This window comes from Bombus terrestris, chromosome 5, assembly GCF_910591885.1.
Source record: "Bombus terrestris chromosome 5, iyBomTerr1.2, whole genome shotgun sequence".
Taxonomy (NCBI): Eukaryota; Metazoa; Arthropoda; class Insecta; order Hymenoptera; family Apidae; genus Bombus; species Bombus terrestris.
Window position 1 is genome coordinate 12,489,478 of NC_063273.1, and position 11,826 is coordinate 12,501,303.

The 11,826-nt window shown below is 39.1% G+C and overlaps 1 long non-coding RNA gene across 3 annotated transcripts; it reads left to right on the top strand.

Annotated features, from left to right (window-relative positions):
* Nucleotides 1-770: 770 nt before the first annotated feature.
* Nucleotides 771-4,940, top strand: LOC105666769. Of its 3 annotated transcripts, none has more exons than XR_007224092.1 (6): nucleotides 771-1,089; nucleotides 1,541-1,670; nucleotides 2,001-2,134; nucleotides 2,270-2,796; nucleotides 3,594-3,970; nucleotides 4,044-4,940. It is a non-coding gene; the product is annotated as an uncharacterized LOC105666769 (long non-coding RNA). The 3 variants fall into 3 exon arrangements; XR_007224093.1 differs by having other exon boundaries at nucleotides 778-1,089; nucleotides 2,270-2,318; nucleotides 2,678-2,796; nucleotides 3,594-4,940; XR_007224091.1 differs by having other exon boundaries at nucleotides 773-1,089; nucleotides 3,594-4,940.
* The last annotated feature ends 6,886 nt before the right edge of the window (nucleotides 4,941-11,826 follow it).

Here is an 11,826-nt window from a genome sequence, read left to right on the forward strand (position 1 = left end):
AATAGCTCCGGTGTCCTTTCATCTCCGACATATATATACATCCCTATTTTGTTGGTCTACTAGTCGTCCTTGTTTAATTGTATTTTTATTTGTGTCTACATGTAGTTAATCTTTTATTAAAGTGTTTTTATTTTTGTTGTACCGTGCGTTGGTTTGTGTGTTCGAATCGCCACTCGCGCTATGTACATATTGTATTTCATTTTTTCGTTACGGTACGTACGGGACACATACACACACACACACACACAAACACACAAAGTTTCATTACTATCGTGTTTTTGTAATCGTTGTTTTTAATCTTGTTCTTTTGTGCCATTTTTTGTTTAATTAATGTTGTCAATGTATAGTCACGTGTATTATTACTCAGGGATAATGTCCGCTGTCTCTTGGCTTCTTATATATTACATATTCTTCTCCATTAATTCCTCAATCGTGAATAGTTAGTAGTTTAATAGTTAATTGCAATTAGTTGCAAAATTTTGATTTATTTTTCATTTCTCATGGCTGATCTCTATTAATTTTTAATATTCCTGTTACCATATAATAATGATGTATTGTATTGTAATAATTATTATTCATTTTTTTCCTTGTTACAATCTTCCATTTGTATTATCATCTTATTAAATATTTATTTCTTCATCGAAAATATAATTTATTTTGCAACGTATAAAAGTTACTGCATACATGTGTTGATCAGCATCACTTTCAAAATAGCCGCTTGTGAATGTCCCTAGTATATAGTGACTTTTATTAATATCGAATTAATTATTTATTTGTTAATTATTTGTAACTTTATTTTAGTAGATGATGTGTAATTAAAATGGGAGTAGTATTATTTTGTGTTTATTATAGTGTATATAATTATTGTATGTATTTCATTGCGCATGCGTAAAAGTTACTTCGTGCTCACGACGATCACTATTACTTCTAAAATGTCCGCTTGTGAATGTTTTCAGTGTTTTATAACTTTTTATTCAATACTGGAATGATTATTTATCTGTTACTTATTTTTAACTTTATTTTAGTGCAATTGAATATTGTAATGACAATAATATTGTTTTTGAGTTCCTTATAATGTGTATATATACAGTATGTTATTTTAATATAATAGCACGTGGATTGTAGTGCTGTTGAAATCTATAAATTATTAATAGCCCTGTTTCGCTGCTTGGTTATGAGTTGTTTATATTTATATAGCTTTTGTTTAATTGGTTTAATTTAATATGTGCATAATGTATTGTATCATCGGTCACTATTGTATAGTATAACCTTATTTCTTTATACCAGATTCAATATAATAATACTATAATAGGTCAATACAATATAATAATTCCTTATTTTAATCATGTTGTCGTTGATATTCAGTTAATCTGTCTTGATTAATTTCTGACATATTTCTATATTTATTGGCTGTTTCTATTTCCTTCCATTACTTTGTACTTGTAATTTGCTGTTATTTCATCTTTGTATGGTATAATTTTTGGAGCTAATCTATATATTATTAGATAGAGCTTGTTTATTGAATTATTATTGTTCATAGGTTCTCCGATTCTATTTCTCCAACGCTGCGTTGCTTGCTTGAAACATTTATACAGTGCGTGTTCGGCATCGTCTGGTTCTTTGTTACACTCTCAACGCTTATTATGAGTACTTCTATTTATCCTATATCTGTAAGTATTAAAATTGCTATTTAATTTGTTTAATTTAATACGTTTATAGTGTATCGTGTCAACGACTACTATTGTGTATTGTAATATTTCTATATATCAAATTTAGTATAATAATATTATATAGGTTAATGCAATATATTATCCTCTTATTCCAGTCGTTTATGTTGTTGATATTCGGTTAACCTATCTTAATTGATTTCTAACCTCTTTCTATACTTATTGGCCATTTTATTTTTTCTTATTAAGTGGTTGTTACTTCATAATACAGTTTGAAACTAGTCCATATCTTATTAGTTAAAACTTTGTTCACTATATTATTACTGCTTATAGGTTCTCTGACTTTATTCTCCAAGTCTATACGCTGCATCGCTCACGTAGGACATGCACAGTGCATGTTCGGCATCATCTGGTTCTTCATTACATTGTCAGCACTTATTATGACTACTTTTATTTATGTTAGATTTGTAAGTATGTAAAAAAAAAAAATCCCATAGTTCGTTAGTATCCGCATAGTTTGTTCTTTTTCTTCCTCGCGAAAACTGTTGCGTCAACGTTGAGTTATTTTGTTATAATGTCACTAATTGTTCTTGGTTTTTCAGTTTCCTGTTGCCTTCTTAACTCTTCCACTAGTGTGTGCTTCAATATTCCGTATGTATTCACTTAAATTTGGTAGTAAGCTTTTCATAACTGTTTCGGCTTTTGTGTATACCTTTTTTCGATGTGAGTAGTGAATTTCCTATTATTATCAAGTTCTAGTCCAAAGTATTTTATAACATTCTTTTTTTTAATTTTCTCAGGTTATAATTGTCAATCTTAATTTTTATTACTTTTGGTATTCTCATACCTGTAAGTAAAGTGGTCTCAGTTTTTTTTTCATTGGCCAACTGTAAGTCTGTTGTCGAACATCAATTATTAACAGTTATCATCATTTCTTTTAGTTTAACTTTAATATTGTTATAAATATTTAATATTCTTTTCTTTCTTTCTTTTTTTTTAAATTGTTTCAGCTGATCGTCGTATACTATGTTTTACAAAAATGGACCCATAACCAATCCCTGTGGAATTCCTGCACATACATTTCTTTTTACGAATAATTACTTATCTACAAGCCTCATTGATTTATAAGGTACTTTTATCTTTTTAATTTCTTCCAATATCTTTGTTTATTTTATTGAATTAACGTATTTTATATTTAAATAGTGGCTAAAATACATAGTAATTTCTTTTTTTTTCCTTTTGGGTTTCTGCTATCTTCATTATTCGACAAGCAGTGTTATACTATATACTACCATACTATGTTGCCTCTTGAAATCGGTTTGGCTATTCTATATAATCGTTTTGTCTATTTCGGTTGTGTGCTAGTTTTAACTTGTTCAAGTGTAGTGTTCGCGGAATCCCCTTCACTTCAATCTTGACGTTTTGATTCTGCAAAATTTCTAATACTTTATGCAGTCCTGTATATTGATTAGGAAATTTTGCTTTGCTAGGTTCCTTTAGTAGATATACCTATTTTGAAATTTTGCGGATTGATTCGTCTGTCGTAATATTCTTTTGACTTTAATTTGGATTTTATCAAATTTTCTCTTGCTATTTGCTGCAAGGTGTTGATTTTATCGAACAGGTCTCTGAGATATTCTGCATATGTTGGTTCCATGTTCTTTTCGATTATCATTTCGCCAGTGGGTTTGTATTTTCGAGCTATCGCGGGGAGACGCGGTCGCGAGAATACACGTCAACGGGAGTCGTAAATTCCCGTTATGATTATAATAATCGACACCACGAATAGTTCGATCCCCTGATTTCGGTTAGGATAATAGGGGTGATTCAGTTAGTATAACACTGTGATTCACAGAATTATAAATTATGTATTTCCAACACTTTATACAATCACACAAAATAGTAACGCCGTTGATTAAAATACAGGTAACGAAGAGAACGATTATTCTTAGTTGAGAGAATCCGTATATATGTTGTCCTTGACTGTTCGCTGGTTATGAGAACCAATATAGTGACTCTCCTGATGGCGTAGAAGTAGGAGCAGTCGGAGCAGTAGGAACAGTCGGAGCAGTAGGAACAGTCGGAGCAGTAGGAACAGTCGGAGCAGTAGGAACAGTCGGAGCAGTAGGAACAGTCGGAGCAGTAGGAACAGTCGGAGAGATGAAGGAACTGTAGGAACTCTAGGCACCGTGAGAGCCGATGGAAAACTCGGAACTGAGGCACTGTGAGAGCCAAAGGAACTCTCGGAACTGTAGTCACTTTGAGAGCCGAAGGAACTCTAGGCCTTGTAGGCACTGTGAGAAGTAAGGAACTCTCGGAACTGGAGGCACTGTGAGAGCCGAAGGAACTCTGAAGTTTGTTCTGATGTGATTACAGAGGAAAGCTTGGTATGGATGTGCCCTTTGAACAAAGAACGCGGATTCGTTGCTTACATTTTTAGTTAGGAAAATGAGGGCAATGATCCGCGATGCCGATTGGTTATGACCGATGCTGGGAAGGAAGATGAGAGGAAGAAGCCTCTTACCAACGTGATTCATGGGCGACATTATTTATGGGAAAAACCAGCCTTTCCGTTAGGCAATTATTTCGTTTTTCCCATTAGGTAACTACTTCCTTTCTCCGTAATTTGGCAGAATGTACAGTAGACCGAAGGACTTTTTAAGTACCAGTTATAAACCGAAAATACTTGCAGGATTAAAGCTTCCTGCCAACTAATAAGACTCGGTTTATGGCGGGGCCTTAGGTTTATTGAGGGTTTCTTTAACGATGCTTGGGCCTTGACGGTCAGACAATGAAGGACGTCGCGTGGACCTTTTCACGCGACGTAACAGGGTTCTCCGGCCAAGTGCCCAAAGACTAATTCGTGGAGTACAGGGGAGTTATAAGAAAACATGTCTAATTCTACCCACTCGTCCCCGTTTCTGGAATTTTCGATGTATAACTTGAGATATTCGGTTAATAGATGGTGAGATCTTTCGATTGAACTATTGCTTTGTAGGTGGTATGCCGACATAGTGTATTGTTTGATGCGAAATCTCTTTGCTACTTTCTTTATCAGCGAAGATGTAAAGTTCGCTTCCTGGTCGGCAAGAATGGCTATCGGTGACCCGAATCGGCAAATAAATCGTTTTACGAAAACGTTTGTTATCTCAGCTGAAGAGATCCCTTCCATCGGAATCCCGATCGAATACTTTGTCAATAAATCTTGAATAATTAATATATATTCATTTCCCTTTTGTGTTGAGGTGATGGGCGTGATAGGTCTAGAAGAATCACTCGTGTTGTTAACAATAATAATTTATTTGCTTAAGTCTGTGGTATACACTAGCGCGCCGAAAGCACGGTACAGATGTCGGTTAGAGATTACAAGTTCAAGATTTGGTTAATGGTTTGCTTATAGCGGGACCTGTCGTACTTCGCAGCTTGAGATAGACTGTTTGTTCGAAACCACGGAGTCTTTCCTTTGTCGCCCCTCGATATCCCTACTACACGTGTGTTTATTAGATGTACCGCGGCGGTCGCCGCGTATGCGTTCTTCTGAGAATTCGGCGAAAGAAATATAGAGATATCGATGGTAGATTGGGCACGTCGGTATTGCGCTTTGACGGCATAGCTCTTTGTATCGCGAAGCCGTTGGAAAGTTCCGTCGTCGATGCCGCCACAAATTAAAGTTTACTTGAATGCTTCATTTGAAAGATGATCGGCAAACCGTAACAATTGGTATTTGGCTTGTCGAGTGCCGCTACAGTGTCTTTGGTAATGGACCAACAATATCCATACTAATTTTGTCGAAAGCTTTACCTGGTGTGTTTGTGAGTACCATCGGTTGCTTCGTCTTTATTCTTGTTAATTTCTTTAACTGGCATCCTCTGCATTCTTACATATTCTTGAATTTCCTTCTTCATATTTTCCCAGTAATAATGTTGTCGTATTCTTTGATAGGTCTTTGTTATTCCTTTGTGTCCCGCTAAACATGATTCGTGTTTTTCTCGTATTATATTATTTCGCATTTCAACTGGTGGTGTGATTACTTCCCCAGTGCAGATGGCGATAGTTATGGTTTTTTCCATAAATACTCCCTTCAATTTCCTGATTGTGTGTCGCCAGGGTATTACTTCCAAATTTCCTCTGCTAATGCTAAAGGACGTTAATTGTTTTTCATTTACTACGTCCAGTAAGGATCCCAATGAATTTAGTAAATTTTCTGGCGTTATACGGATCTTCCTTTATGGGTAGGTATACGATGTATTTTCCGGAGTCTTGATTCAACCTTGCTCTTTCCAACATTAGGTCTTCATAATGCGGCAGTTTCCCTGCTTTCTTCGTTTCTAAGGCTCCTTTATCTATCGGAGCGCCCTGTATATCGACGAATATTACTTTATGATCATTTACTCTCGTAATCGAGCCTTGCGTTTCCGAAATTTTTAGTTCCGCAAGTACCGCAGGTCTCGCGTCTTTTCCTTCTTGCTGAATTGTTCGGAAATTGTTATAGAGAGTTCTTCTTCACTCGTTTTATCGATGTCCTTTATCTCTTCAGTGGTTATTTCCTCGTTTGCGTTTACGTCAATTTCGGCTAATGCTTGGTCAAAATATTTTACGGGTGTTTCTTCTATGGCAAGGTGTTTTCGAGTAAAGGCTTTTCCTTGTTTTCTCGGATCATAGAACTGAGGCAAGACATGTGGTTTAGCTTCAAATATGAGAGAGTCCTCGGTTGAGGAATCCAATTGAAATGTTTTTAAATGTGGACATCGATCTGGCGAGTCTTCTTCTCGCTTCCTGATTGGCAGGCACACCTCTGGGGGGTTTCTGGACAATGCAACTGCGTTTGCATTTGTTCGTTCTTCTTTGTATTGGATATCGAACTCGAAGTCTGATAATTTCAGTTTCTATTTCCAAATTCTCGACGTGGGATCCTTAATGGATTCATCCATACTAACGGTTTGAGGTCTGTTACTATAGTAAATTTCCTACCATACAGATATGGTCTGAAATGCATCGCGCAGTAGACGATTGCTAGACACTCTTTTTCTATGGTGTAGTTTTGTTCTGCGGAGTTTAGTAGTCTAGAGGCATACGCGATTAGCAAATCCTTTCCAATCGGTCCCTGGCTCAAGACTTCGCCTATTGCATATCCTGATGCGTCTGTCGTGAGGTTGAAGGGTTTGGAAAAAACCGGATATTGTAGAATAGGTTTTGTCGTTAATGCTATTTTCAAATTGTTGAATGCATTTTCTTGATTTTCCAACCATTTAAAGATGATGTCTTTCTACCCCAGAAATTGCTTGATATTCTTTGCTTTCTTTGGTCGTGGAAAGTTCGATATCGCCTCGATTTTTTTTTTTACACTATCTTCACTGATTGTATGTCCCAAATAACTTCATGTCGTAGGAATTCGCACTTATCAGGCTGTAATCGTAACCTGGCCTGTCTTAATCTTTCCATTAATTTGTTAAATGCACTTTCATGTTCATGAAGAGATCTTAAATAATCACTATATCGTCCAGATAGACGAATAGTTCTACTCCTTGCAATCCTGATAGCACTGAGTTCATCAAGCTTTGAAATGTAGCTGGGACATTTTTTAATCCAAAAGGCATTTGCTTGAACTGAAAGTGACCGTACGGTGTTGAGAATGCTGTCTTGTGGGCATTCTCCTGTGCCACTCGGATCTGGTGGAAGCCTGATGCCAAATCTTTTTTTTTTTATTTATTAGAATATTTACAATCAATTCTCGTTGAGAATTTTCAGTAACTTAATTTGGCGTGATACAATGACATGGATTATAATAGCTTTATATTGTTGATTCTAGTAGGACTAAGGATTTAATCTAGTGGGTATTTTCTTTTTAGTCTGCGGATCTGGTCCGTCGTGTCCAGTAGTTGGGTGACTAGTGGGTTGTGGTGGTTGTTGACTCCTGTGTTATATCTGCTTCTGGACTTGTGTATTTCGTCTTTGACTGTAGGTATCTTGAGGTCTCGGTGTATTGTTTCGTTGGTAACATACCAGGGTGCATTTAATAGGGATCTTAGCGTTTTCGATTGGAAGCGTTGGAGTATTTCAATGCTGGAGTTACTTGCTGTTCCCCATAGTTGGATTCCGTAGGTCCAGACAGGTTTTATTACGGCCTTGTAGAGGGTTATTTTGTTCTGTATGTTTAGTTTGGAGCGTCGGCCCGTGAGCCAATAGAATTTTCTTAGTTTTTCCTTTAGTTGCTTTGTTTTTTCCGAGATATGTTTTTTCCAGGTTAGCCTCCTGTCCAGGGTCATGCCCAGGTATCTTACGGAGTCCTTGCTTGGGATTATTGTGTTGTTAATGGTGACCTGGGGACAGGTTTGTTTTCGGAGCGTGAAGGTTACATGGGAGGATTTTTTTTCGTTTATTTTAAAGCCCCATTTTTGGAACCACTTTTCCATGGAGTCGAGACTTCGCCGGAGAGTGGATGAGGCAATTGCCGGGTCTGCGTGGGTAGCTAATAGTGCTGTGTCGTCGGCAGATGTTGCTATTGTTACCTCGTTTGATATGGGTAAGTCGGCAGTGTAGATGGAGAATAGTAGGGGTCCGAGGACACTACCTTGCGGTATGCCGGATTCTATTGGGAATGTTGCGGAAGTGGCGCCTAGACATTTGACTATGAATTGTCTGTTGGTTAGGTAGGATTTTAAGATGGAGTAGTATGGGTGGGGTAGGATTTTTTTAAGCTTGTAGAGTAGCCCTTCATGCCATACTTTATCGAATGCCTGTTGGATGTCTAGGAATACGGCTGAGCAGTATTTTTCCTTTTCAAGGGTTTGGCTGATCATGTGGGTTATGCGGTGGATTTGCTCTACTGTTGAGTGTTGTTTTCGGAAGCCGAATTGGTGATCTGGGAGAGTTTTCAATTCTTCTAGGAGTGGAAGGAGACGGTTCGTGAGCATCCTCTCGAATAGTTTAGACAGGGTAGGTAAGAGACTGATTGGGCGATAGGAGCTGGCTTCATATATTGGTTTACCGGGTTTGGGGATGAGGGTGATTAGTGAGATTTTCCACGCCTTAGGAAAGTGTTCAAGGCGGAGGATGGCGTTAAAGATTGATGCGATGAGTGCAATCCCTTTTATGGGGACTTCCTTGATTGCTTTATTTCCTATTAGGTCGTGACCTGCTGCTTTCTTGGGGTTTAGGCGACTGATTGCTTCTATGATCTCTGCAGAAGTGAAGGGTTGGATAGGAGGGGACATTTGGAAGGGAGTGTGCAGGTATTCGGTGACGTCCGCTGCGGCTATGGAGGAATGGGGTTGGAATACTTCAGTCAAGTGTTTGGCAAATAGGTTGGCTTTTTCTATAGGGCTACGCGCCCATCCACCCTGCGGGCGGCGGATTGGAGGTATTATTTGTGGGGGGCGCGTGAGTTTCCTGGAGGCTTTCCATAGTGAGTAGTTTGAGTCGGCTGTGGGGGACAGGCTGGCGAGATATTTGTGAAAACGGTCATTATTGTAGTTCTTTATGGTTTTGGATAGTTTTCTAGTTGCGTTGTTTAGTTTGCGTTTGTCCTCCGGTGTTCTATGGGTCTGCCATATCCTTCTTAGTCTACGTTTTTCTGCTATTTTTTTTAGTATGTACTGGGGGTATTCGTGATTGCTGATGGACGTTTTTGCCGGTGTGGAGACGCGGATAGCGTTTATTATGCTCTCATTTAGGTATTCCGTGGCTGCTTCGATTTCGTCATTGGTTTTTAGTGAGGTTGAGGCTGAAGTTGTGTGGGTAAAGGCTTCTCTAAAGAGCTGCCAGTTGGTGTGTTGGTTATGAATGGAGCCATTAGGTGTATTCTCGATGATAGTTGAACTGACTGTTACTATCACGGGGGAATGATCAGAGGAGAGATCAGCCGAGGAATTGATTTGGACGTGTCTTGGCGAGATATTTTTAGTTATGAAGAAATCAAGGAGATCGGGTATTTTGTTTGTGTCGGTGGGCCAGTGTGTGGGTTCGTATGTGGTAAGGTAGTTGAGGTTGTTGGATATTATGCTGTTGAGGAGGTTTTTGCCTCTTACTGTAACCAGTCTGCTACCCCATTGGGTGTGTTTAGCGTTGTAGTCTCCTCCGGCTATGCATCTGTTGCCCAGGGTGTCCAGGAAGTGGTCGAAGTCTTCTTTGGCGATGGAGTGTCTGGGAGGGCAGTATACAGCTGAGGTGGTGATTGTACCATGATAGTCTTCTATTGCTACGTTTGTTGCTTGGAGGTAGTCTTTCTGGAATGGTGGAAGTTCGTAGTGTTTGATGTTTGCTTTGATTATGATTCCGGTGCCGCCGTGGGCCTTTCCGCTGGGGTGTCGGGTGTGGTAGAAGTTGAAGCCGTGTATTTTGAGGTAGTTTTTGTCGGTGAAATGGGTTTCGGATATGAGCATCACATCGATTTGCTGTTGTTTTAAGAATAGTTCTAGCTCAGATTTGTGCTGAGCTAGACCGTTGGCGTTCCACAGAGCTATTCGCATTGGTTTTATTTTGCTTCTGTGCTTATGAATTTGTCCATGAAGAGTGTGAGTAGTGACAGCAAGTTGTTAATTTGCTCAGTTTGTTTCTCGATAAGTTTTTCGAGTCTGGTAAAGTTGTCTGTGCTTTGTGGGGTGGGAATTCTATTTTCTGTGTGTACACTGTGTGTTTTCGAGTTGTATACGTTTCCTTGCGTTGCCTTCGCATAGGATACTGTTGGTGAGGTGAGTTTTTGGGGTTTAGGTTCTTGTATGTTTGTGTCCTTGGGTCTCAGTTTTGGATACCTTATATTATGTAGCGATTTGTAGGCTGAGCAGCCTTTGTAGTTCGCAGGATGCTCTCCTTGACAGTGGATACACTTGGCGGGGGTTTCCGGGGGTTTAGTGCATTGGTCAGTGGGGTGATTACCTGCACATTTTACGCACCGGAAGTTGTGATTGCAGTATTTCTGCGTGTGGCCGTACCTTTGGCACCTTTTGCATTGTACTATTTCTTTCTTTACAAGAGGTGGCTCGAACTTAACTATGGAGTTCATCAGCCGATTGATATTGTAGATTTCTTTGTTGTTTGTTTTTTGTTTTAAGTCTATAAAGAATAAGGATAGTGGGTTTTTTGTGATTCTGTGCTTAATGTTGCTGATATTAGTTACTTCGTGGCCGTGGTTTGACAGTTCGCACTTTAGTTCGTCTAGATCAACTGAGTGATGGATGTTGCGTAGCACCACTCGAAATGGTCTTTCTTGTTTGAGCTGGTATGTGTGGAATTTAGCGTTTAATGTTTTTAATAGCTTGGTTAACTTTCTATAGGCGTCTGGGTGGGTCGGCAGTATTTTCACGTGGTTGTTGTTAATCTTTAACTTGTAGTCCTCTTTGCTGATTTCTTTTTCGATAGTCTTAATCATTGACTGAATGTCGATTACGTCGTTTATGAATATCGGTGGGGGAGGGGGAATTCTTTGATTATGGAGGTTGTTTACCTTTTCGGTTGTAATCATGGAGTCTTCCGTGGACTCCAGTATTGAGAATCTATTGTAGGTGGTCACTTGGCTGGCTGATGGTTTGGTTTGATTCTTGTTTACGTTTGTCTTGGTCGGTTCGAGCTTCCGTTTTTTCGTGTGCTGGTCGTTTACCAGGATGGATGTGTTGCCCTCTTGCCACGGGGGAGGAAAAATGGCGGTGTGATAATTTAGCTCCGGGGAGCCTGTTGGAAATGATAGAGCCATCATCGAGCTAGTTAATTCAGTGTGAAAGAACTAGTCGAGAGGCTGTTAACCCCTGGCTAGGTTAGTTGGATTCGCTTTCGACAGATGGGCGTCACGTGGAGTTTTGTGAACTTCACAGGGCACTGGGCACACGTCTGCACGTCTCGGCACTCAGCAGCAACTGGATGGTCACTGCTGCTTTGTGGACTTTGCCGGGCACTGGACACACGTCTGCACGCCTCGGCACTCACGAACGAACTGTTACAACATCAGTATCCAGTAATTCTTGAATTTGACGATTTATCTCTTCTCGATGTGCAGGTGGGTAACGATACTGTTTAATATTGATCGGTATATCATCCGTTGTAATAATTCGATGCTCTAGAATTTCAGTTCCTTCCAACGTGTCTCCTGGAATATGAAATCTATCTTGATTTTTCCGTTTTTTCTCTCCTCTTTGTTCAAGTATTCAAGTCGTAGTAATTCAATTAT